This window comes from Canis aureus, chromosome 11, assembly GCF_053574225.1.
Source record: "Canis aureus isolate CA01 chromosome 11, VMU_Caureus_v.1.0, whole genome shotgun sequence".
NCBI classification, from domain to species: Eukaryota; Metazoa; Chordata; class Mammalia; order Carnivora; family Canidae; genus Canis; species Canis aureus.
This window is the reverse complement of record NC_135621.1, coordinates 53,558,947-53,581,688: the sequence shown is the minus strand read 5'-3', so window position 1 is coordinate 53,581,688 and position 22,742 is coordinate 53,558,947. Positions and strand designations below refer to the sequence as shown.

Here is a 22,742-nt window from a genome sequence, read left to right as displayed (position 1 = left end):
TCTGCCCTTCAACTGACCTCCACCATGTTTATCATAAACCCTTGGCACCTGTCTCCATTTCTTTCCTCAATCCTGCACCTTCCCGGGGACTTCTGCATCCTCATGGATCCCCCACAGCTGGACTGCAGCTTCACAATGCTTTGACTTACTCATTCCCAGTGCTTTACACTTTCATGTACTTTGTCAACGTACAGCCATAATCCTTAAAATTTCCAAGACTGCCCCCATCCCTCTGAAGTCTTCCCCTTCAGAAAACTGTGCCCTGACTCCCTATTTTACAGCCTTTCTCAAACCTTTCCTTCTGGAATATGCCTTGTCTTTCAGGTCTGTCATGCCTTGCATGTGCTATGCTCTCTGCCTTAAAGGCTGTCCCACCATTTGCCTGTCTGATGTGCCTACTCCATCTAAGAAAAAGGCAGTTCAAACATGGCTCTTTTATTCAACATAAATTGACTTAGCACCTGCTAGGGAGCAGGCATTGTGATAAGCAGCAGGATTACAAAAATATGTAGGTGAGTCATCTTTTTCTTATAGATACTGGTTCAGAAAACTGACAAGGGAACATACAATTACATCCATGCAGGAGTTTGTCACCACTAGACATGCCTTACAAGAAATGCTAAAGGGCATTCTTCAACTGGTAATAAGAAGATGCTTATTAACATTGTAAAAATCTATGACTGTATGTGTAAAACTCACTGGTAATGGCAAATACAGAGAGTCAGGTTGTCTAATAGAATGGTGATTCATAATTCACTTAACAATTAGGTTAGAAGTTAAACAAATGTATTAAACTATTTTTTTAAGATTTTATTTATTCATGAGAGACACAGATTGAGAGAGAGAGAGAGAGAGGCAGAGACACAGGCGGAGGGTGAAGGATACAATATTCCTGATAAATACAGATGTAAAAATTATCAGCAAAATTCTAGAAAACTCCATTCAATTGTATATTGAAAGGATTATACAACATGATCAAGTGAGATTCATCCCCAGGATGCAAGAATGGTTCAACATGATCAACAATGTGATACACCCTATTAATAGATTGAAAATTAAAGCTCATATTCATCTCAACAGATGCAATATATATATATATATATTTGTCAAAATTGAACGTTTATTCATGATAAAAACACATTAACAAATTGGATATAGAAGAAATGTACCTCAACATAATGAAGACTATGCAGGAGAACCCCACAGGTAACCTCATACCCATAGGTAAAAGTTGAAAGCTTTTCCTGTAAGATCAAGAAAAAGATAAGTGCACCCACTCTTACCACTTCTGTTAAGCATACTAGTGGATGCCTTAGTCACAGAAATCAGATAAGAAAAATAAAGGATTCAGAACTGGAAAAGAAGTTGGCTATTTGCATATGACATGATTTTACAGAAAATCCTAAAGACTTCACCAAAAAAGATTTAATCAATGAATTCAGTGAAGCTGCAGAATAGAAAAATCAACATACAAAAGTCAGTTGTATTTCTATATACTAACAAATTTTCCCAGAAAGAAAGAAAGAAAACAATCCCATTTACAATAGTGTCCAAAACAACTAAATACTCAGGAACAAATTTAACCAAGATGGTAAAAGATCTACTGACAACTTTAAAACACTGATGAAAAATTTAAAAAGACGCAAGTGGAATGATATTCCACGGTCATGGATTAGAAATTTTATGTTTTTAAAATGTCCTTACTACCCAAAGCCATCTATAGATTCAGTGCAGTCTTTATCAAGATTCCAATGGCATTTTTTAATAGAAATAGAAAAAATAATCCTAACATTTGTATGTAATCACCAAAAAAACCTGAATAGCCAAAGCAACCCTGAAAAAGAACAAAGCTGGAGGCATCAAACTTTCTGATTTCAAAATGTAGTACAAAGCTATAGTAATCAAAACAGTGGCACTGGCAAAACAAAACTTACACATAAATCAAAGGGGGAGAAAAAAGAGCTCAGAAAAAAAAAACTAATGCACATATGGTCAACTAATATTTACCAGGAAATCATGAATAACTCTGTTTAGTAGTCTCTTAAATAAATGGTACAGGAAAAATTAGATATTTGTGTATGAAAGACAGAAACTAGACCCCTATTTTATACCACTCACAAAAATTAAAACAAACAGACTTGAATATGAGACTTAAAACCATAAAACTCATAGAACAGAGAAAGACATCTTTGATATTGGTCTTGGCAATTTTTGGTTATGCCACCAAAAGCATAAGAAATAAAAGCAAAAACAAACACGTAGAACTATAGAGCTAAAGCCTTCTCCACAGAAAAAAATAATGATCAACAAAATAAAAGGGCAACCTACTGAATGAGAGAAAATATTTGCAAACCACATATCCAACAAGCGGTTAATATCCAAACGATATAAAGAACTCATACAACTCCATCAAAACAAGTAATCCAGTTAAAAATGGGCAAAAGAGCTAAATGAACATTTTTCCGAAAAAAGACATTCAAATGGCTAATAGGTACATGAAAAGGTGTTCAACATCACTTATCATCAGGGAAATGTAAATCAAAACCACAATGAAATTTTACTTCACACCTATCAGAATGCCTGTTCTCAGAGGAGGGGGGGCAGGAAGGAAGGAAAGGGAAGGGGGAAAGGAAGAAGGAAAGGGAAGGGGGAGGGCGAAGAGAACGGGGAGGCAAAGGGAAGGGGGGTGGGGGAAGGGAAGGGGGGAAATCAGGGGAGGAAGGGAAGGGGGAAAGGGAAGGGGGGAGGAAATGGAGGGGAAGAGAGGAAGGAAGGAAGGAAAGAAGTGCTGGAGAAGATGTGAAGAAAGGGAACCCCTGTGCACTGTTGATGGGACTCTAAATTGTACAGCCACTATGGAAAACAGAATTCTATCCAGCAATTAAAAATAGAATGCCATATGATCCAGCAATCCACTTCTAGATATATATCCAAAGAAAATAAAAGAGATATATGCACCCTGTTATTCATTGCAGCATTTATAATAGTCAAGACTTGGAAACAACTTCAGTGTGTACCGATGAACGGATAAGGAAATTTGATACATACCCACAGAGATTATTCAGCCCCCCCCCAAAAAAAGGAAAGAAAGAAAGAAAGAAAGAAAGAAAGAAAGAAAGAAAGAGGCAATCCTGTCATTTGTGACAACATGGATGAACCTTAAAGGTATTATGCTGAGTGAAATCAGACAGAAAGACAAATACTGTCTGATCTCACTTATATAAGAGACCTAGAAGAGCCAAACCCATAGAAACAGAATAGATTGGCTGGCTGACAGAGGCAGGGAGTGAGAGTTGGAAGAAAAGAGTGAAGCTGGTCAAAAAAGGTACAAACTTCTAGTTTTAAGAAAAATAAGTTTTCTGGATATAATCCAGAATCACATCCCTACTAGTATCCTGCAATACCTAAAATCTTTACCGTCGAATGTATTACAATGGAAAGAGCAAGGAACAACATGCCCAAAGACCTGTTTCGAGGGTTGAACTTTTCACTACTTTCTGTGACCTTCAGAAAACCACTTAATGTCTAGGATTCTCAATTTCTGCAATTGTGAAATAGGGGCAGGGTCCTAATTCTGGAAAGGATATAGGTGTTGGAATGTGTGGGGGGGGAAATGTCAAGAACTACTCAAACACCACAAATATTAGTTTAATTGATATACAGAGATACTTGGGAAAGGGGTCTAACTCAGCATGATTTAATTAGCTGATCTCCTGTTACTCCTCATTGTTTTTCTCTTAGAGAATGGGCACACAAGGGTTTATACAGTAGAGGAAGAACAGTCACTGTGCTGAGGACAGGGGGCGGGTCCATGTGAAAAGCTTACCCAGGTAGCTAGGTGGGCAACATTAGAGCTTTTGCAGACAGTGAGTTAGCCAAATTCAGACACCCTTAAGGAAAAGAAACAAACAAAGATGTGTTGCAGAACAATCCAATCCATGTCACGTGACTCAAATTTCTCTAGTGCCAGGGCTACAACTCAGAACCAAGCTCCAGTATGGGCCCTGGTGTGAATGTCAGGCACAGAAAATTAATCAGGAAGGTGTGATTATTAACAGAAATCAGTACTTGGTAAAACTCAGCTGTAACGTCAAAATGCAAACTCTATTTTCTGCCAACATTGTTCAAGTGTGAGGGCAAAGTCGACTTTCCAGAATACCATGACTGTGAGAGTTGACAATCCCAGACCTGTGAAGAGAAGGTCATATGGCAATGGGAGGGTACTAAAAAGGATGGTAGTCACAGAAACAGAAGTCAATGTAATCAACTATTAACTCTTTTAAAAACAACTGTTTCTTAATTGCTTAAAAATCAATAGCAAGACAGTCAAACTGCACAGAGTATTAAGTCATCGTGTCTTGTATAAAAGAGAAACTTCAGATGGAGAAAAAAAAATTAGTTAAGAATCATTGAAATGCAACAAAAAAATGGAAATATAACTTTAAACTTATAAAAGCTAAGACATTAAGCTATTTACATAAAACATAGAAAATTATCTTTATGATGCTAGAATCAGCTAAGACTTTGTAGTCAGGACCCTAAAGCACAAATCATTAAAAAAAAAATTGGTAGGTTGGATTTGATTGAAATTAAATATTTCTGCTCAAATACTTAAGAAAATTAAAAGGCAAATCAAAGGCTGGGGGAAAATATTCTCAATACATACAACTGACAGAGGATTCATATCCAAAATACATAAAGATCTCCTAGAAAAGAAAAAGATAAACAGTCCAACAAAGAAAGGAAGTACAAACACATCTACCGTATGTCCCAGCAATTTCATTTCTAGGTATTTACACAAAAGAAATGTAAAATACATCAGAAAAAGAAATGAACATAGCAGTCCTATTTATAAAAAACAAAAAAATGTTTCCAAACCCCTATTTCCATCAAAAGGTATACATTTCAACAACAGAATATGACTCAGCCATAAATATAAATAAACTACTACTATCACACATTGAAAAACCTCAAAAACATTACGTGAGGTGAATGAAGCCAGACACAAAAGAGTAAATACAATTTTATTTATATAACGTTCAAGAACAGGCAAAACTACTGTGTGGTGGCAGAAGTCCCAAAGCGCTGGTCTCAGGGTAGAGTGTTGTTTGCAAAGGGGAACTTTCTACGGTGATGCAGATAGTTTGTTTTGTGTGGTGGTTACACAAACATAAGCAATTATCAAACCCAACCAAACAGCATACAAGATTTGCATTTTAGTTCATGTAAATTAAATTATCTCAGTTTTTTGACAGTCTACCAAAGAATTCTGATTATGTTCCTTTGGCAACCATGAGAAAATACAATAGAGGGGAAGAAACCCTCACAATAGCAACCAAACCTACAAACTACTTAAGAGCAAGGCTTTCACAAAGATTATAGAACTTATTTAGAGTAGACCTAACGCAAGATAAAATGTTCTCCGATGAGACCTTTCACTTTATAAAGATATCATTCAATCCCCTTTCCAATCAATGTATGTAAACTGAATGCGATTCCAATGAAACTCCCAAACCTGAATCACTGGTAGGGATTCGTGGAACTTTAGAACTCATTTGGCTCTATTAACTGAAGATGCACAGATTCTAAAACTCAGAATTTCTACTTCTAGGAATTTGTTCCAAGGAAAAGTCATCTTCTTTGTGGCTGGAGAACTGGTCTGCATGAGGTTGATTCTTTGAGATTTTTTTAAAGATATTATTTATTCATTCATGAGAGACAGAGAGAGAAAGAGAGGCAGAGACACAGGCAGAGGGAGAAGCAGGCTCCATGCAGGGAGCCTGATGTGGGACTCCATCCCCGGATGTGAGCCAAAGGCAGATGCCCAACCACTGAGCCACCCAGGTCTCCCATGATTCTTTGGGATTTATTGGTGAATCCATTGTGGCCTAATTTCATAGTCATTTATTTTTATTTTTATTTTTTTTACCCAAAATGATGTGTATGCTGTATTTGTCCCCATTACTTACTTACCTTTCTTCCTGGGTTTAATTACTTCCTCCCAGAGTCATTTCACTTCTAGCCAGAATACATCTTTGAGAAGTTCTTTCACAGTGAAATCTTGGTAGCAATTACAAGGAGACAGACATATATGCCCCCAAGTATCTGTATGTCAATCTCACATTTAAATAATTTTGCTCCTTATATAGTTTTACTGTCTTTTCTTTGACACTTTGAAGATATTAATTTACTACTTCCCCTAACTAGCATAGCTGTTGATTACACACATAGGATTCTATACAATATATAGGTATGATCCTATAAAGTGTGACTATCATTTGATTTTCTCATACCTTTCGGGTGGTAGGCTTTTTTATCTTTGAAGGCTTTTAGAATTTTCTCTTTTTCATATCCTTTACTGCCACTGTGAAATCTCTGTCTGAGGTCATCTCTCCTGTTCAACACTCTATGTGCCTCCCATTCAAGCGTCTTTTCCCTACTTCTGTGATTCCGTTGAGGGGAATTTTTACATCAATCCTCCAGATCTCTCAACCTGCCATCTGTCCATCCATTTCCTGTGCTTTCTGGTGAAATTCCTTATTCTAGTCCTTCTGTGTTTCTAGGTCCTTTGGCTGTATCCATTTATCATACGCAGTCGATCCACTGAGTGCTTTATTTCAGCAATTATATTTACGTACTCAATATTTCCAATTGGTTCCTATTCATATTTGCTTCTCCTTGCTTTATTTTTTCAATATCCTACTATATTTATTATTATTATTCATTCTATTTCCTCTGGTTTAGCTCATTTCATTAAACTTCTCTCATAGAACTTTTTCACATATGTCTGACTATTTTTCCTTTTAAGCTCATCCTTTATTTCCTGAAGACTACCACCTGCTTTTGCAAAGAATATCTAGCTATAAAAACTTAGGCTTGGGCAGCCCCGGTGGCTCAGCGGTTTAGTGCCTGCCTTTGGCCCAGAGCATGATCCTGGAGACCCGGGATCGAATCCCACGTCAGTCTCCCTGCATGGAGCCTGTTTCTCCTTCTGCCTGTGTCTCTGCCTCTCTCTCTATGTCTCTCATGAATAAATTAATAAAATCTTAAAAAAAAAACTTAGGCTTTGCTTATTCTCCAAATAAATGAAAGGACAGGACGGTGGTCTTCAAGGTAGAGAGTCCCAAAAGTTGCCCTCTAAATTCAACCATTCCCTGATCCTCACCACCACCAGGCATTCCCTTGACCTCTAGGGAACATCTCATTACTTTATCTCCAGGCATGTTCTCCTAAGCACAGATATCTTTTGGTATAAGTACTTAGCCCACTGGACAGAAGAAAGCAAGATGTGGAAATGTTCAGGGAGCATATAGGTGTTGTAGCTACTGGCTTCTCACTTTGGCTCTGGAGCTGCCTTCACACCATCCTGCCATGTCTGGTACTGTTGCTTCCCTGCCCTCAAAGCCAGGCAATGGATCACCAGAGTAACATGGGGAAGAAAAAGGACACACTAGAAATCTCACTACTGGCCAATCTTTTGAATGTCATGTCGCTGCGCTTCCTCTTCAGTTTGTCATTTCCCCTACGTTGGCAGCCAAACACATTCATCTTCCCTGGTGTGTGTGTGGCGGGGGAGGGGGGGTATTCCTTAGTTTTTCTGTCAGTTCATGAAAATAGTTCAGATCCACCAATCTTTTTTCCTATGACATCTCCATAGTTGGGTTCAGAAAAGAAAGCCAACATCATACAAAGACTGAGCCATATGGGACTCCAGGTATATTAAGGCCATATAATAAGAACTTTGTCAGGAGCAATTATTTTAAATACACTCTAAGACAAAGGTATCAATAACTGCGTGCAGAGCCAGATTACCTGCCAGCTCGTAGCTCAGGCTACACAGCTTTCTTGACATCTTCCAACCAAAAAAGAGAATTTCAGAACCCATTTAATTTAATCAGAGTTCACCAGGGGCACTAGAGATCAAGAATTGCACAAAAGCAGTAACTCCTGAAAGGACTCAGTGGCAGAGGCATATGCCTCAGGACATAGTCCCCTCCTTCATCTGATCCACCTTTTAAGTTACCTTTTCAATCTTCCTAAGCTCTCTATCAGTTACTTTCTCTCCCTTACATCAAACCCTAGTCTACTCTAATTTTATGTATTCTGTTCCAATAAAAAGATGTAGACAATGGCTGGAATTAAGAGTCTTTCATAGGTTCTCGTATCAGAAAGGCTACAGTCCAGTTTCTTCAATGACTTTTTGGTGAACACTAATTACTCTGCACTGAAGAAGACATTATAGAAATTCCGGGTAACAGAGGACAGAATAAAGCTCCTTTTCTCTGCCAAAGGCAACTTAGCATTTGCAGGTATCCTATGGAAAATGGAAAAGCAGCCTCGACTTGAGCCTTCTGGAAATTTGCCCTACTAGAGACTTGATTTTCTCCTAATGAAATAGTATCAGCTTAAAAGCCTAATCATTTCTGGATAAACAGCCAAAGTAGTTCTCCTACAAAGCCCTCTGAGTAAGGGTAAAATAAAAATCCTATCATTTTAATAATGAGGAGATTGAAAATACCTCTTTAACATATCAAACATCACAAGACTCACAAATCCCTCAAATGTAAAACAGGGACACAAGTCCACCACCATAGGTTGTTGTGATGATTCAAAAGAACTAAGGCTGTCCTGAGCAATCAATAATAATAGGCAGAAATTTTGAACATCTCCTATTTCTCCTCCTCTCTATGGCTCTAGACCTAAGTAGACCCACCTGCAGTCACACGCATATACCACAAAGCCATTGTAGAACATGTCCCCTCTCAGCCTTTACCTCTGTCCTCTTTTCTGTCCCGTGGCAAAAAAAAAAAAATCATACCCAGGGTTTTCACAATGAGAAAAAAAATCTGCTAAGACTCCACCTACCTGACCAAAAATTAAGTTAGGAATTGAAAAAAATATATAGTGACCAAGATTCGTTAGCCCCTTCTTTCTTCTCTTTTCCAAGGGACACTAAACCTCAACCTCTGTTTCTCTTCACTGATAAAACAGGGAAAGATCTTGGAGAAAACTGAATCCACCTCTGACAACTTAGGTATTAGCATCTCCCGTTTTATAGGTGAAGCAACAGAGTCTCCTAGAAGTGACTTGTCAAATACCACCATCAAGGGTCTAACAGGTGAACTAGAATGCAGGCTGTGTACTTCCCAAAACTTCTCCCCATTGCCCCACATTGCCCGTTGTCAACCAGATGCTTAAGTATTATCGATTCATCGCCATCTGTGCAGAACTGGGAGGACACTGGAATTCCTCAACTTTTATTACTTCAAAGCTCATTGGCCACGTCATTTCACGTCACAAAAGCTTCTCAATTTCATTGTGGTGGGTTTTTCAACTATCTCTAGTTGACTTTCTGCCTCCCCTTGTGAATGGGCAGTTTATCAGGCCAATACAAAGTCACCATCTAGTGGTAAGATCCTCTAACTGCAGGCTACACAGCCCATCTTTGATTTTTCTCTGCACCCCTTTTGCCTTATTTCCACACCCACCTTCCACCCTTGCAGTTATTTCCAAACTTCAAGAAATAATTTACAAAGGAAATAAGGAATTTTCCAGTAAATGCCAATAAAGGCATTTATTAAGGCAATACCAGACTTATATTAGGCAGTGATCTAGCCTGCCAACGGACTAGTTTAGCAGCCTAGATCTTGAGATATAAAGAGACATCAAAAGAACGCTACATATGACTCACATGGTGAACAACTGTAGATAACCGTAACTTGAGAAGACCGGAGTGCTAGACTCTACTTCACTAAAGGAGCTCTACAATCTTAGCAGCTTCCTGAGAATTGACCAAGTGCCCGTCAAGCAAAAAAACAAAAACAAAACAAAACAAAAAAACAGCTACTTCTGAAAAGGAGGTGAATTCTGATTCTACTTCGAAACAAGTATTTATTGAATATCTACTATAGGCTTAAAAATATGAGATATGTTATGCCCACTCACAGTTCCTTAAAATCTGCTATCTTCATATTAAGTTTAAATGCCAAATTCTATCACCTTTTTCCAGTCCTTCTCTGCAGCCTTTAGCACCATTAAGCAAGTGTTCTTCCTAAAACACTTGCTTACCTTCAATTCCTTGAACTGTATACACTCTCTTAGTTGTATGCCCACCTGAGCACACCTCTAGTTGTTATTCACCTCATGCCTCCTAAAGGCTGCGTCCCCCAAGAGATTTAGTTTGAGGCTCCTACTCTTTACATTCTTTTCACTTTATCTTGACAGTCTATCACATTTGTAGCTTTGACTATCACATCTCTATCTCCATCCCTGGTTTTTATTCTAAGCTCTAGTTTCACATTTTTAACTGCCTACTGATTATCTCCCACTGGAATTTCAAATTCAACATGCGTAAAACAGATCAGCAACTTCCCCTCCAAACTCCATTTCTCTTTGTTCACCATTTAATTTCATCAGGCTCCATACTTTGTCGCTACTTTAACTCCTTCCTCTCCTAATATGTTCTCATCTCATTACTTTCTGGGGCAGTCAATTCTGTACCTGTGTTAATGGCTCATCATCCCTTTCCATTTCTCCCTCTCACCAAGGCCACTAGTCTGATTCAGGCCTATCTTCTCTTCTACTCTGAAGACACCTTGCAACTATTATTCCTTCTATGTAAATGTGTTGAGAAGCTGTTATATACCAGTCATTTGCTAGGCACTGAGAATATAGCAGGGACCAAATGAGACAGCAGCCTTGCCCTGATGAGGCTTATACATTATTGTATGAAAAGAGGAAAAATTAAAAAATAGGAATGAAGAAGAAAGGCATAAAGAAAAATTTCAACATTTTCACTCTTGTCTCCTTAACTTAGTGAAACTAAATCACGGTCATCTCAAATCTTTAGTTTTTTTATTCTGTGCCACCCATTATAAGTAATCTCTAATAAACAGAAATACTTGAAATTTCACATATTTTGAAATTTTACATATTTTTTGATGGCAGAAAAGGAAAAGGCAAATGTTTACATTGTTATCCTACACCTAAAACTCTTGCTTTACTTTAAAATTCTTTTTGTAAATCAATAAACAACTTCTGAACTACTGAGGGTAGATGGAGTTAATTAGGCAACAGTCATACATGTACCTTGCCATAGCAAAAACTGTGAAATAACTAGCTTTTGTTATTAGGAAGCAAATTAGTAGTGGGGGCCTATTTTGTTCACGTAGGTAGAAACCTAAAAGTCTAAATTATGTTTATTGTCCTTAGTAGAAGGTAGTAGTCCATCAAATTGATGCTTATTAAGCCTAAGAAATAATGACCAAGATTTGTGTTTGTTCATGTTCTCAGTATTAACTGCTGATTCTTAAGGCCTTACATACTTGATTCATTCATTCATTCAAATGTCTACAGAATGCCTACTATGTGCCAGACATGGAGCTGATTTCTGGGATAGGAAGACATGACACTGTAATTATCCTCAAAGGACAACCTCACAGGACTAGGATTTGTGTAATGATGAGAGTTAAAACAAACTCAGATCAAGTTCTGTAGGAAGAAGATGGTTAGGAGTCAAGCAAAGCTTCACCACAAAGAGATAGGTTGGCTCTGGAGAGATGAGTATTTTTCAGTCAAGTTGGAGAAGGATATTACAGACAGAAGGAAAAAGATGTGCTCAGGGGTGTAACACAACAGATGTCATCCCCTGGGGCAACTGCCAATACATAATATAGGAGTCCCAACTTTAGATGAGAAGTGGGAATAAGCCAGTTATCAAACCTGAACAGAAATATCATCAATACAGCATCATACTTACACATCATTGGTAGATACTAGCCAGTTTCCACTTAATTTGACATATATTCAAATGACCAACAATCATGTGATATGGACAGACACACACATCAATCTACCCCAAAAGTATAAATCACTGGTAACCATTTAGCCACTGACTCTGCATTTAATCATTTCACAATTCCTTCAAGATGTTAAATTAACATAGCATCAGTGTGCCCAGTTTTTCCAAGGCAACCATGAATTTATTAAAAGAAACTAGTTCTGCCTGCTGGTTTGTGTGATCTAGTGTTTGGCTGTTTGTGTTGTTACCACAGCAACAGGTGGACAGTTAAATTTGGCATAGAACATGTGGTACTGCTAAGATATTCCTTTATGAAGAGCTTTCTGGTACTATTTCCCCTGGAAGAGGTAAAGATAATATAGTGAGCCACCATCCCTGAGGAGGAATCAAACAGAAGAGGGAGTAAAACAAGGGACTAGGTTTCAAAAGGGCTTCATGGAGCCCTATGGCATCCTATGGCAAGGAATAGATAGCTCTTACTGCAAAAGTCTTTGAGGCATACAGTGGGTTAAACAGTGCTAATAATGCCAATGTGGACTTGCCTCTCCCAAAACAGGAAAGGGTACTCAGGCTTTCCGACCTAATTGACCATGGATCACTTTTTCACCTAGAGACTCAGGGACTTTCCATGAAACATACATAGAGAAAATGCTGAGTGAGATACTACAGCTTTAAAATATATATATTAAATATATATATAGGAATATAAATATATCCCTTAATAGGGACATCTGGGTGGCTCAGCGGTTGAGCATCTGCCTTTGGCTCAGGGCGTGATCCTGGAGTCCTGGGATCAAGTCCTACGTCGGGCTTCCTGCATGGAGCCTGCTTTTCCCTATGCACCTCTCTCTCTCTCTCTCTCTCTAATGAATAAATAAACAAATTCTTAAAAATATATATATGTATATTAAAAACGTTACACAGATAACTAAGTGAAAGAAGCCAATATGAGAAGGCTACATTCTCTTTGATTCCAACTATGTAACATTCTGGAAAAGGCAAAACTACAGATAGAGTTTAAAAGATCAGTGGTCACAAGGGTTTTTGGGGGGAAGTGATAATGAACAGGTGGAATGCAGGATTTTTAGGGCACTGAAACTACTCTGTATGATACAATAATGATTATACATTTGTCCAGATTCACACAATGTAGAACACCAAGAATGAACCCTAACGGGAACTATGGGCTTCCGGTGATAATGACGTGTCCGTTTAGGTTCATCGATCGTAACCAGTGAACTGCTCTGGTGGAGGATGTTGATGGGAGGCTGTGCAAGTGCCAGATAAATGAGCATATGGAAGACGGTACTTCTAAGTTTTGCTGTGTTGTAGCTGCTCTTAAAAAAAAAAAAAAATGCTCTAAAAAATCAATTTTTTTTTGACTACTATACTCTGTGTAGGAAAACTATAAAATTAGACAAACAGCCTCTCCCTGAGCTGTGATTCCCAAGGTCCCTTCTCTGTACTTTAAAAACAGGTTCCAGGTGACCAATTGTAGACTTGTCCTGTACCAGGCCCTATGGTGGAAACAGGAGAAATAGAAATCTTGGGCCCCCAAGAGTTTATAATCTGACTGGGATGGGGGGAATTATGTAGAGATGGATAGATATGAAACAATTTAAAAAAACATACTGAGCTAATATTTATTGGATCCTTCTCATCATGGAGCGGACAGTCTAGGTCGAGAAAATTATTACATCAGCAAAAACACAAAAGAGAACTCCTATTACATAGCTGAACAAAAATGGCTTAATTTAGAATCTGCTATAGAAAAAGCTTTCCTGAGGAAGTGACATGGAGCTGAAATAGAAGACACTAGTCAGTTAAAAAGCAAAAGGAATAGTATTCTAGACAGAGGAATAGTAGGTGTAAAATTCCTCCTGGGAACTAAAAGCCACCATTTCAAAGAAAAACGTGTGTGAGGGAAGAATGAAGAAGTGGGCAGGGCCCAGCACGCAGGGCCTTGAGGACGGGTAAAGGAGCCTGTCTTCTATTCCAATGAAAATGGGAAGGCTTTGAAGGGTTCTGAGCAGTGACAGGTCATAATCTGCTGAATATTTTTACTGTATAGGATGCTAGGAATCACTCCCTCACCAAGTTTGCCAGTTCGGTCACGGACTCATTTTCTGCTCAAATGCAAGTCCAGATAAAGAGGGATGCACTTGGGTTCAAGCTTAAGCGTTATTTCAGCTAAAAGCTACAGCTGTTACAGAGGTTGAGGGCAGGAAGCCTATGCCACAGTAGCACAGAACTGTATGGCAGCACCTGTCACTGTGGCAGCATCTCAGTATATGTGGTGGGAAGAGGGATGGAGGTTTTCCATTCAGAAAGCTTGGTTTGAGCCAGCAGGTGGGAAGATAGAGCAAAAAGGAAGGACAAACTGAAAGGCCACACTCATTTCTTAGCATCAGCATGTTGTTTTTATGGCCATACCTCTGCTATTGTAACCACTTCTCCCGAAAGCTGTTTCCGCCCCCCCCCCCCCCCCCCCCCCCCCCCCGCCCAGAGCTGTTAATACCATCTGTAGTCTTCAGCTAAATGCCTTAGCTGGCAACCAGTTGCTGGTTAAAAGCAAGATAGGTCCCAAGTGAATAGAACTCAGAAAGGGGAAAGAAACAGGGTCAGCTTGGAACAGACCTCCCCTCCCTGGCATCTCTTCCTTGCCAGGGCACAACTAGGATTCAGGAGACTGTCTAGACCCTGCTGTCACCCTGCTGTCACCCTGCTGTGTGACTTGAGTAAACAGCTTCACTTCTCTAACTCCTTTTCTATATCATTGCTGACTAGTTTTTAGCATTTTAATAACATGCTCATGAAGGTCTTTTCCCACTCTAATCTTGATGCTAGGATTCTCTTTACCAAAAGAAAGTCCTTCCTTGAGAAACTCTCCTAGCACAAGAGGGGGTAGAGAGGGAAGGGGGGAGGAGGCAAAGGGAGGGGTGGAGGGGCTGTTCTGCATTTTAACGGTCGCTGAGTTCTCAGGAGCCTTGTAACCTGCCTGTGTCACTACCTGGTGACAAGGATTGGGGGGCTTGTTCAAGAACAGCCCATGGGCTGTGAGAATACCCAGAAGCAGAAGCATCCATGCAGCCTGTTTTGTTTTTAATTCCAAGCAAATCCATGCTGTGATTCTGTCTACCTCACATTCCCAAGGTGGGGAGGGTCACCCAATGCAGAGGCAGAGAGGCTTTCAAAAGGAACAACTGATCATCAGGGACTCCTGGGAAACAGGCATCTAATCTGATAATGTAAGATTATTTTTGGAAATATCCAAAGTTTGGGTTTTATAAATTAAAAGATTTTAGTAAATGATTTTTAAATAGGTCCCCAATTAAAACCTTTAAAAAAAAAAAAAAAAGCAGCCTGGTGGCTCAGCGGTTTAGCACCACCTCCAGCCCAGGGCCTGATCCTGGAGACCCGGGATTGAGTCCCATGTCGGGCTCCCTGCATGGAGCCTGCTTCTCCCTCTGCCTATGCCTCTGCCTGCCTCTCTCTCTCTCTCTCTCTCTCTCTCTCTCTCTGTCTCTCATGAATAAATAAATAAAACCTTTCTAAATAAATAAATAAATAGGTCCCCATTTTAACACAGCATGTTATCATTCATTAAAGAAGAGTCTATAAGGGGACTCAAGATAGAATGTGCTTTGTATTGACAACTGTTGAAACTGAGGGATGGGTACATGGGGATTCACTATACTATTCAGTTCCACCTGTTTGAAATTTTGCAAAGTTTTAAAAGTAGAATGAGTTTCCAAACTCTAAGATATACCCATATTTGATTTTCCAAATTTATGTTTAAAGTTCCATAAATGAAACTAGATGGTTAGATAGATCAAAGATTGGCAAACTATGGCCCGTAGGCCAAAGCAGTCCTATTGCCTATTTTATAAACAAAATTTTGGTAGTACATCCAAAAAAATGAGCATGTCTGTTCTATGCATTTTGTGCTGCAACAGCCAAGATGAGTAGTTACAATAGGGACCCTATGGCCTACAAAGTGAACTATGTACCATATGGCCTTTATAGAAAGTTTCCTGACCCCTAACCTACAAATTATAGTGTAAGGTACCTTGGGTTGGTATTTACTGTGGGGACTATTAATACTTGATTCTAACCCTATTCCCTCAGGCTGAACCATGACCCCATATGTCTGACAGGTACAGAATAGCTAATCAAGGCTATCCAAGAATGTTCTATACCTACACTGACCAATACAGTAATCACTAACACTATGTTATTATTGAGTGTTAAAATGTGGCTAGGAAGAAATGAATTCTCCATTTATTTTTAAGTAGCTTATTTATTTTAATTAATTTAAATAGAAAATAGCCACAGATGGCCAGTGACTACCATTTTGGACAACACAGAGCCAGAATTTTGATGCCTTAGTCAGTGGAATGCTAGCAAATGTTTAATAACAAGGCAAGTGCATATGTGCGTACACATGCACATACTCCTTGACTTCTAAGTTTGCCGAGGTGTGGATTTTCATGGTATCAATACAGCCCTTAGAGTAGATTTCACGTACCAAATGCAGAATTGAGAAAGAGATGCACGAGATTAGTTCACATGGACCAGGGCCTGCCAGCCCCAGTACACCAGGGATGAGCTCTTAGTTTTTGGAACTAAAGTATATAAGGTAGCAAAGAAGCTCAGGTAAGTCAGAGGTTAACAGAGATATAGGATTTGTGACTCTGAATTAAGGCAGGAAGCATTTAAGTGCTAAGAGCAAAATTGCCCAAATCACAGGGAGAATGACTAAGTTAGAAAGTGGAAACTAAAAAGAAGCACAGGGCAAAAATAATTGAATTACTACAAAATAGCCTCCTTCCAACCCAGCCTCATCTTTTTTTAAAGGAAGAACTGTGTCACCCAAGTTCCTTTTCCCTTGGTCTGGGACTATTGATGGCCAAGAAGGCCAGGAACGATGTTACCTACGTCTCAAATCTAGAATGCCTGAAGATTCAAAAGAAATTTAGTGTTACAAACAGAAATATTCCTGGCAGCAATCCTGCTTCAAACTTACTGGCATTAAAAACACCAGGCTGCAGTGGAACAGTAGCAGAGGTAAAGATGCATCAACAGACATGCCTAATACCAGTAAGTTATCCCCAACTCAAAATAAGAGCAGAGATCTTCCAAGTTGACAAGGTCTGGACTCTCATTCCTTTTATTTCACAGTCACAGAGCATGGGGACCCTTATTCTTGGGATGGGTTTTGTTTTTTTGTTGTTTTGGCTTTTTTCGGTAGGCTCCACACCCAGTGTGGAACTCAGTGCAGGGCCTGAATGCTCAACCCTGAGATCAAGACCTGAGCTGAGATCAAGAGTCAGACATTCAACCAACTGAGCCACCCAGGTGCCCCATGGATGTGCATTTTCAGAGAAGGAGCCATTTACTCACTGTTGGCACGTTTTAAGAGAGGAAAAAGTAGGAGAAAAAAATGAGCCATCTTACACAGGACACAGTGAGAACTGAGGAAAGGGAAGAGAAAAGAGTAGGATGAGCTTGACCAAAGTACAAAAGGCAAGGAAGGGAATACCAAAGAAAGAAGCCAAAACTAAATACAGGCAAATACTATAGGAGACATGAAAGACCAAAGGAACCAGAAAGGGGTGAGAGGAGAGAAAAAAAAAAAAATCAGCATAGCATTCATTGAATATTCAATGAATATTTACTTAGCTGCAACCACCAAGCTATGTGCTATGCTGAAGAAACAAGGTTAATAGGGTGCAATCCCTGTGTCCTGGGTACATACTCATGAGGGAGAGAGCTCACTGTAAACAGAACATTACAATATGGCATTGATGGCCTAGATAGCAAAGGGGAAGTTTCGGAAGCAGGGCATTTAACTCAGCACTGGGAGTCAAGGAAAAGAAAGGTCATTACTGGAGATTAAAACTTAAAGTATGAGTGAACAGGAGCTAACCAGGGACGGTAGGGGGAGAACATTCTATATAGCCAGAATGGCATATAAAAAGCTCAAAGGGGCTCAGTGGTTCAGCATCTGCCTTTGGCTCAAGTTGTGATCCCAGGGACCTGGGACCGAGTCCCATGTTGGGCTCCCCGCAGGGAGCCTCCTTCTCCCTCTGCCTATGTCTCTGCTTCGCTCTCTGTGTGTCTCTCATGAATAATAAAGTTTTTAATAAAAAATAAAAAGCCCAAGGGCCCAAGTACAGGTGCCTAGTCCACTGGCGTGGGACTATACATCTCTGTTCACCTGGGCTGGCTCTGGTTTGTTCTTGCTTTCCAAATGTAATTATCAATAATTATCAGTTGACAACTCAAGCATCCCCATTTTGGATGCTAAGTTATTTGGTATCTGTTTCCTCTGTTGGGACCTGAAAGAAAAAGAAACCTGAAGAGAGAAGGACAGTGGCCACCACCTCCCACCTCCTACCCACCCATTTTCTATTGCAAAAGAAATTTATGCAGAATCCCAAGGGCCTAGAGATGGTACAAATGTGTTCTGGAAGTTTAGACCAGCAGAAAGATGAATGGCAAGCTGAATTAAGGGCAGGTGCTACCAATATAGGAAACAAACAGGGAAAGTAAGACTTAAGGGAGAGGCAAGTGTTTCTAAAAGCCTGAGACAATTGGAGCAACTAAACCCTAATTCTCCCGGAAAGTGGTTTACAAGTGCTTCCAGGCAAAACCAGAAAGAAACTTTACTGTCAACAAGTTAGCACAGGATTTTGACCCTTCATCTATGTTTTTTTGGAGCAAATGTACAGGGGAATTTTAGGAAATGGGCAAAGAAAGTCAGATCCAGACTTCCTCCCCCAACACACAGTGCAGTGGAGAAGCCAGAGGGAAGCTGAAGTTCCAAAAATGTTCTGTTGCTATCACAACGGAAGAGAATATAACCTCTTTATTACTGGGGCAGGCAATTATGTAGTGCTCTTGGAAGCCTAAGCCCTTTTGGGAGTTGGAGATGATGGAACAATAAATGAAAGACAATTCTTTTATCACCAGAAAGTGTTGGTTTTCCAACAACATTTACACATCTCAATGTCTTGGTGCCATTGTTCAGTGACCATCAGAGGGCTTAGAAAAAGAAGTTGTGATTCTATTCAAGGTGACTGAGATCTGGACTTGCCCCCAGGTTTCAGGTGGGTATAGCTGACCTGAAGAGACTGCAATAGGACATCTGAGGAAGCCAGGATTGTCCTGGATCATTGATTCCAGCCAATCCTGTCCCTAAGCAAGACAGGGAGTGGAGGAATCTTGCCTATCCCCTTTGCTTGTGTTCTTCCTGAACCCTCTATGGCCTCTTCTCTCCCATCCCAGGCACCCATGCCTACTTGTTCTTTTACTTGGGTTCTGTGGAACTTCAAAACTACCTCCAGAATCACTTTTGGGACAGTGACCAGTGCTACCCTGCACCAATGGCTGGTCCTAATAATTGGGGTCATTCCATTGGCCTACTGGTCTTGGCCTTCATGTTCACCGATATTTCCATTAAGGACCCAGGTGACATTTGAACAGTTGGGGCTTCTTTACAGAGAAACCATAATTAGTCAAAGTATTCAGGTAGGAAGAACTGGTCTATCAAGTTAATTAATCTGATTCTAGTAAACAGAAGTTTGAAGACAATGGCCAGATTTGCAGTGGGCTCTGGTATACTAGGGAGTTATGAGGAGAGCTTCATCACTATTGTTTATGCCGCAAATCCATTAAAAGCTCCAAAATAGTTTGGAAATCATCCATTCATTTTACGTACTAATAAAATGAAACCTAGGGAGATTATTACCCAGATTCACATAATTACTTATAGCCAAAGGATGTTTACTACAGTAGGAATGCCATATGTGATAGGTGGAGATGGTCCAACCTTGAGATGCTTCTGATGACCAGCAGGATCTCTTCTCAAATTTGATCCATAGTTATTTGTCAAAAGTATAAAAATTGGTCCCCAGTATGCAGTCAGGAAGGGAGGTGCTCAGATGGAGAAGGGACTCCTTTTTTGAGTCACTCATTCCTAACGCTCTTGGAAACTTTTGAGACCAAGGTTATGTTTTCTGTAGCTTAGAAGATTTGCCAAGAAAAAAAATAATGGTCCTAGTCACTTATTCTTGGTTAGTCCAAGAAAAGAACAATATTGAAATTGGAGATCTTATCCATAACAAGTAAGATGTGGCCAGTAAAATTAGTAATTAGATGACCTAAAGCAATAGCAAATATTCAGAATTTGCTGCTGCATGGCATCATCATCTAGGAGCGCTATTAAAATGTGAGGAAAATGGATAATTATGAATGGAATGCTAAAAGGAAAATAGGATCGTTTTCTAGGTTTTAATCAAGACCCCCAAACTATCACTCTTTGAATGGTAAACAGGTTCATTTTCCTAGTTTAAAAAAATCTATTTATACTAAAGCACACCACGGACATGTCATCCCAAGTGTTACCATAGCCAATATCACCATGACTGATGCAGAGGAATACTCAGAGAGGGGGTCACAGCTAAAGAGACATGGTCTAGTAATCCATAATGTGTTTTCAAAGTAACTTTACTTGTGTTTATTAAATACTGTGGATGGGGATAGATCTCCTGAAGGGCCTTTTCTTTCCCATCCACTGTCCTCATACCTACAGTTCATAGAGTGCCTCTCTAATCCAAAACCTTTCAAAAACACACACTCTTCCCTCAGCTCCACACCAAGGCTCTTGCTTCCCAGCATCACTTTATCCTCCACCCAACCATCCCAAAAATAAATAAGTATCACAAAAGCCTTTCAAATCTACCCAGCAGGGAGAGAACATTATCCAAAAAGGCAGAGAAGAAATTCAAAGAAGTGAAGTCCAACCTCTCCTTCCCCCACCTTTAGCAGTCCAGGACCCTGATATGCGAATAAGTTTGACCCATCACCTGTGATATTTGTTTGCCAAACATTTGAAGCTATTAAAGGGTAACTTTTTAAGGTTAAAAACATAAGTCACATACCCATAGAAGACATATCTGTATGAAAACTTTTATTTTTGTTAATAAGGGAACCAGTAATATGTTACAACCATCACAATGGAGAATCAGGGCAGACACATATGGGTCATGGAGAGTGCTCAAACCACACAAGTTCAAAGACAATGAAAGATGCACACCTCAGAAAGTCAAACAATCCAGAAGGGGGCACTATACAACACCTAAAAATCCACTGAAGAGATTTTTTTTCCCCCCAATTCAAAGTTGTTCTCAAATTTTTCTGCCAATATCTAGCATTTCTACCTTGACAAGGGTCCTGCTGTCCCTGCTGGTACCTACCAAAGGCTTTTTTCCGCTGCCAAGATGGACAGCTCAGATGTGAGAAGAATGGTTGCTCATCTTGGTAGAATTTACCGGCACTCCAAATACTCTGTGGTCCCAACTTAGCTTCCTAAAAAAAGCAGGGAAAAAAATCCTACTCCCTGAATTTTATATATACTTTGCTAACTAAGTCCCAAAGTGAAAGCCTTTTGCCTCTAATGATATATGGTGGCCTTGGTGGCAGAAGTTCGGCCAGTCTTTTCTTTTAGCCCTATCTTTCTGACATCTTCAGGACTGGACGAGAGGATGGGCTGAGCGTCCATGCTAACTATAGTCAAAACTAGCACTCCATTTCAGCTGAAGGACTCCAACCCTGGTTTACAAGACTTAATTCATTCCCTTTTCCTCCCCTCAATTCCTCCCCATCCTCCTCCCAAGAAATTCTTTTCCAGAAGTTCCCTGGCTCCCCATACAAACAGATTATTGGAGAATACAAACCATTCCTTGGGACTCCTCTGAATCCCAAGGTAAGAATAGTTTCACCTCAAGTTAAGAGCTCTTCCACTTAGAAGGGTCTTCCTTGAGAGCAGTGCCATGCTGTGGAGAGCTCGTCCTTTGGCCTCAGAAAGATTAGGATTTTAATCCCACATCTGTCATTATCCTTATAAATCAGATTATTGACATTGACCTTTCAGCATGGTTTTAAGAATAAAAATTTAGTGTATGCAAGATACTCATAGGTATGTTATTTTTATTTTTCATTATCATGTTGGTCACTCTAGGGGCTAACAGCCACCCTGGCTTTGTTTACATCAATATCACACATCAATTACATTCTGTATCTCATCTCTGTAAAAGACCTGCCATCTCCCCCTCACAACTGGTTCGGGTATAGGTTTCCTATCTACCGTTGCTCCAGGCTCAATGCCTGCCACTTTATTTGCCGAGGAATGCATGTACACAGCACTGATGATCTGCCCACTATACCGTATCCTACACCAACACTAGCCCTCAGCCATGAGGTGTCCATATTAGGAAACTTTGCCCTCATTGGCTTTTACCCAAAGCCCATGGCTTCTGGTCCCTGACCCATCAAAATTACCTTGATTTCCAATGGAAGTTTGTCAAAATCCTTATAAAGGGCTCATATGCAATTCATTATCAAGAGGCTTGTCTAAAAATGACAATGGTAATGAAAAATATTGACTAGAGCAGTGAAGCTCAATTTTTTAGCAGTCAAAATTATACCTTTTCATTAAATTGAGTCCCTACAGAGGAAAAAAAGAAAATTAAATAGATTTATGATGAAGAATTACAGATAACATCTTCCTGTTCAAAGTAATCAGAAGAGTAGACACTCAGAAGCAAATGTAATGTGCCTGAAATCTAGGGGAACTGCCTCCATGGGGCATTTAAACTGTCATTTCTTCTCACAGCAGCCTCCTCCTCCTAATTCCTCAAAGGCAGCCTCTGAATCAGTGTCAGAGTAGCATGTGACATCTGTCTTATAGAAGTGGTGTGGGGAGATTAAGAGCAACAAAGGGAGCCCATGGAAGAAGCTACAGAAGGCAAAGTCTAGACTTGCACAGCACATTCTTTGCTCTGCTCAAACCCTCCAGGGGCTGGCTGTCACTTGTTTATTAAGCCTTCAAGCTTAGCTCAATACCCAAGGTCCTCTCCAGGCCAGCACAGATCTGCTT

The 22,742-nt window shown here is 39.8% G+C and overlaps 1 protein-coding gene and 1 long non-coding RNA gene across 11 annotated transcripts in view; one reads left to right on the top strand and one right to left on the bottom strand.

The window, feature by feature from the left end:
* LOC144324117 (uncharacterized) overlaps window positions 1-22,742 on the bottom strand; it is a 582,294-nt gene that overhangs the window by 523,162 nt on the left and 36,390 nt on the right. The window lies entirely within an intron of this gene.
* Window positions 8,705-22,742, top strand: part of LOC144324120 (uncharacterized) — a 38,673-nt gene continuing 24,635 nt past the window's right edge. Inside the window, exons 1-2 of one of the 4 annotated variants that reach the window (XR_013389526.1) lie at window positions 8,705-9,409; window positions 13,017-13,105. This is a non-coding gene — a long non-coding RNA (uncharacterized LOC144324120). Of the gene's footprint in view, window positions 9,861-12,938; window positions 13,106-22,742 lie in introns of all 4 variants that reach the window. The other 3 variants (XR_013389527.1, XR_013389525.1, XR_013389524.1) reach the window with 3 other exon arrangements.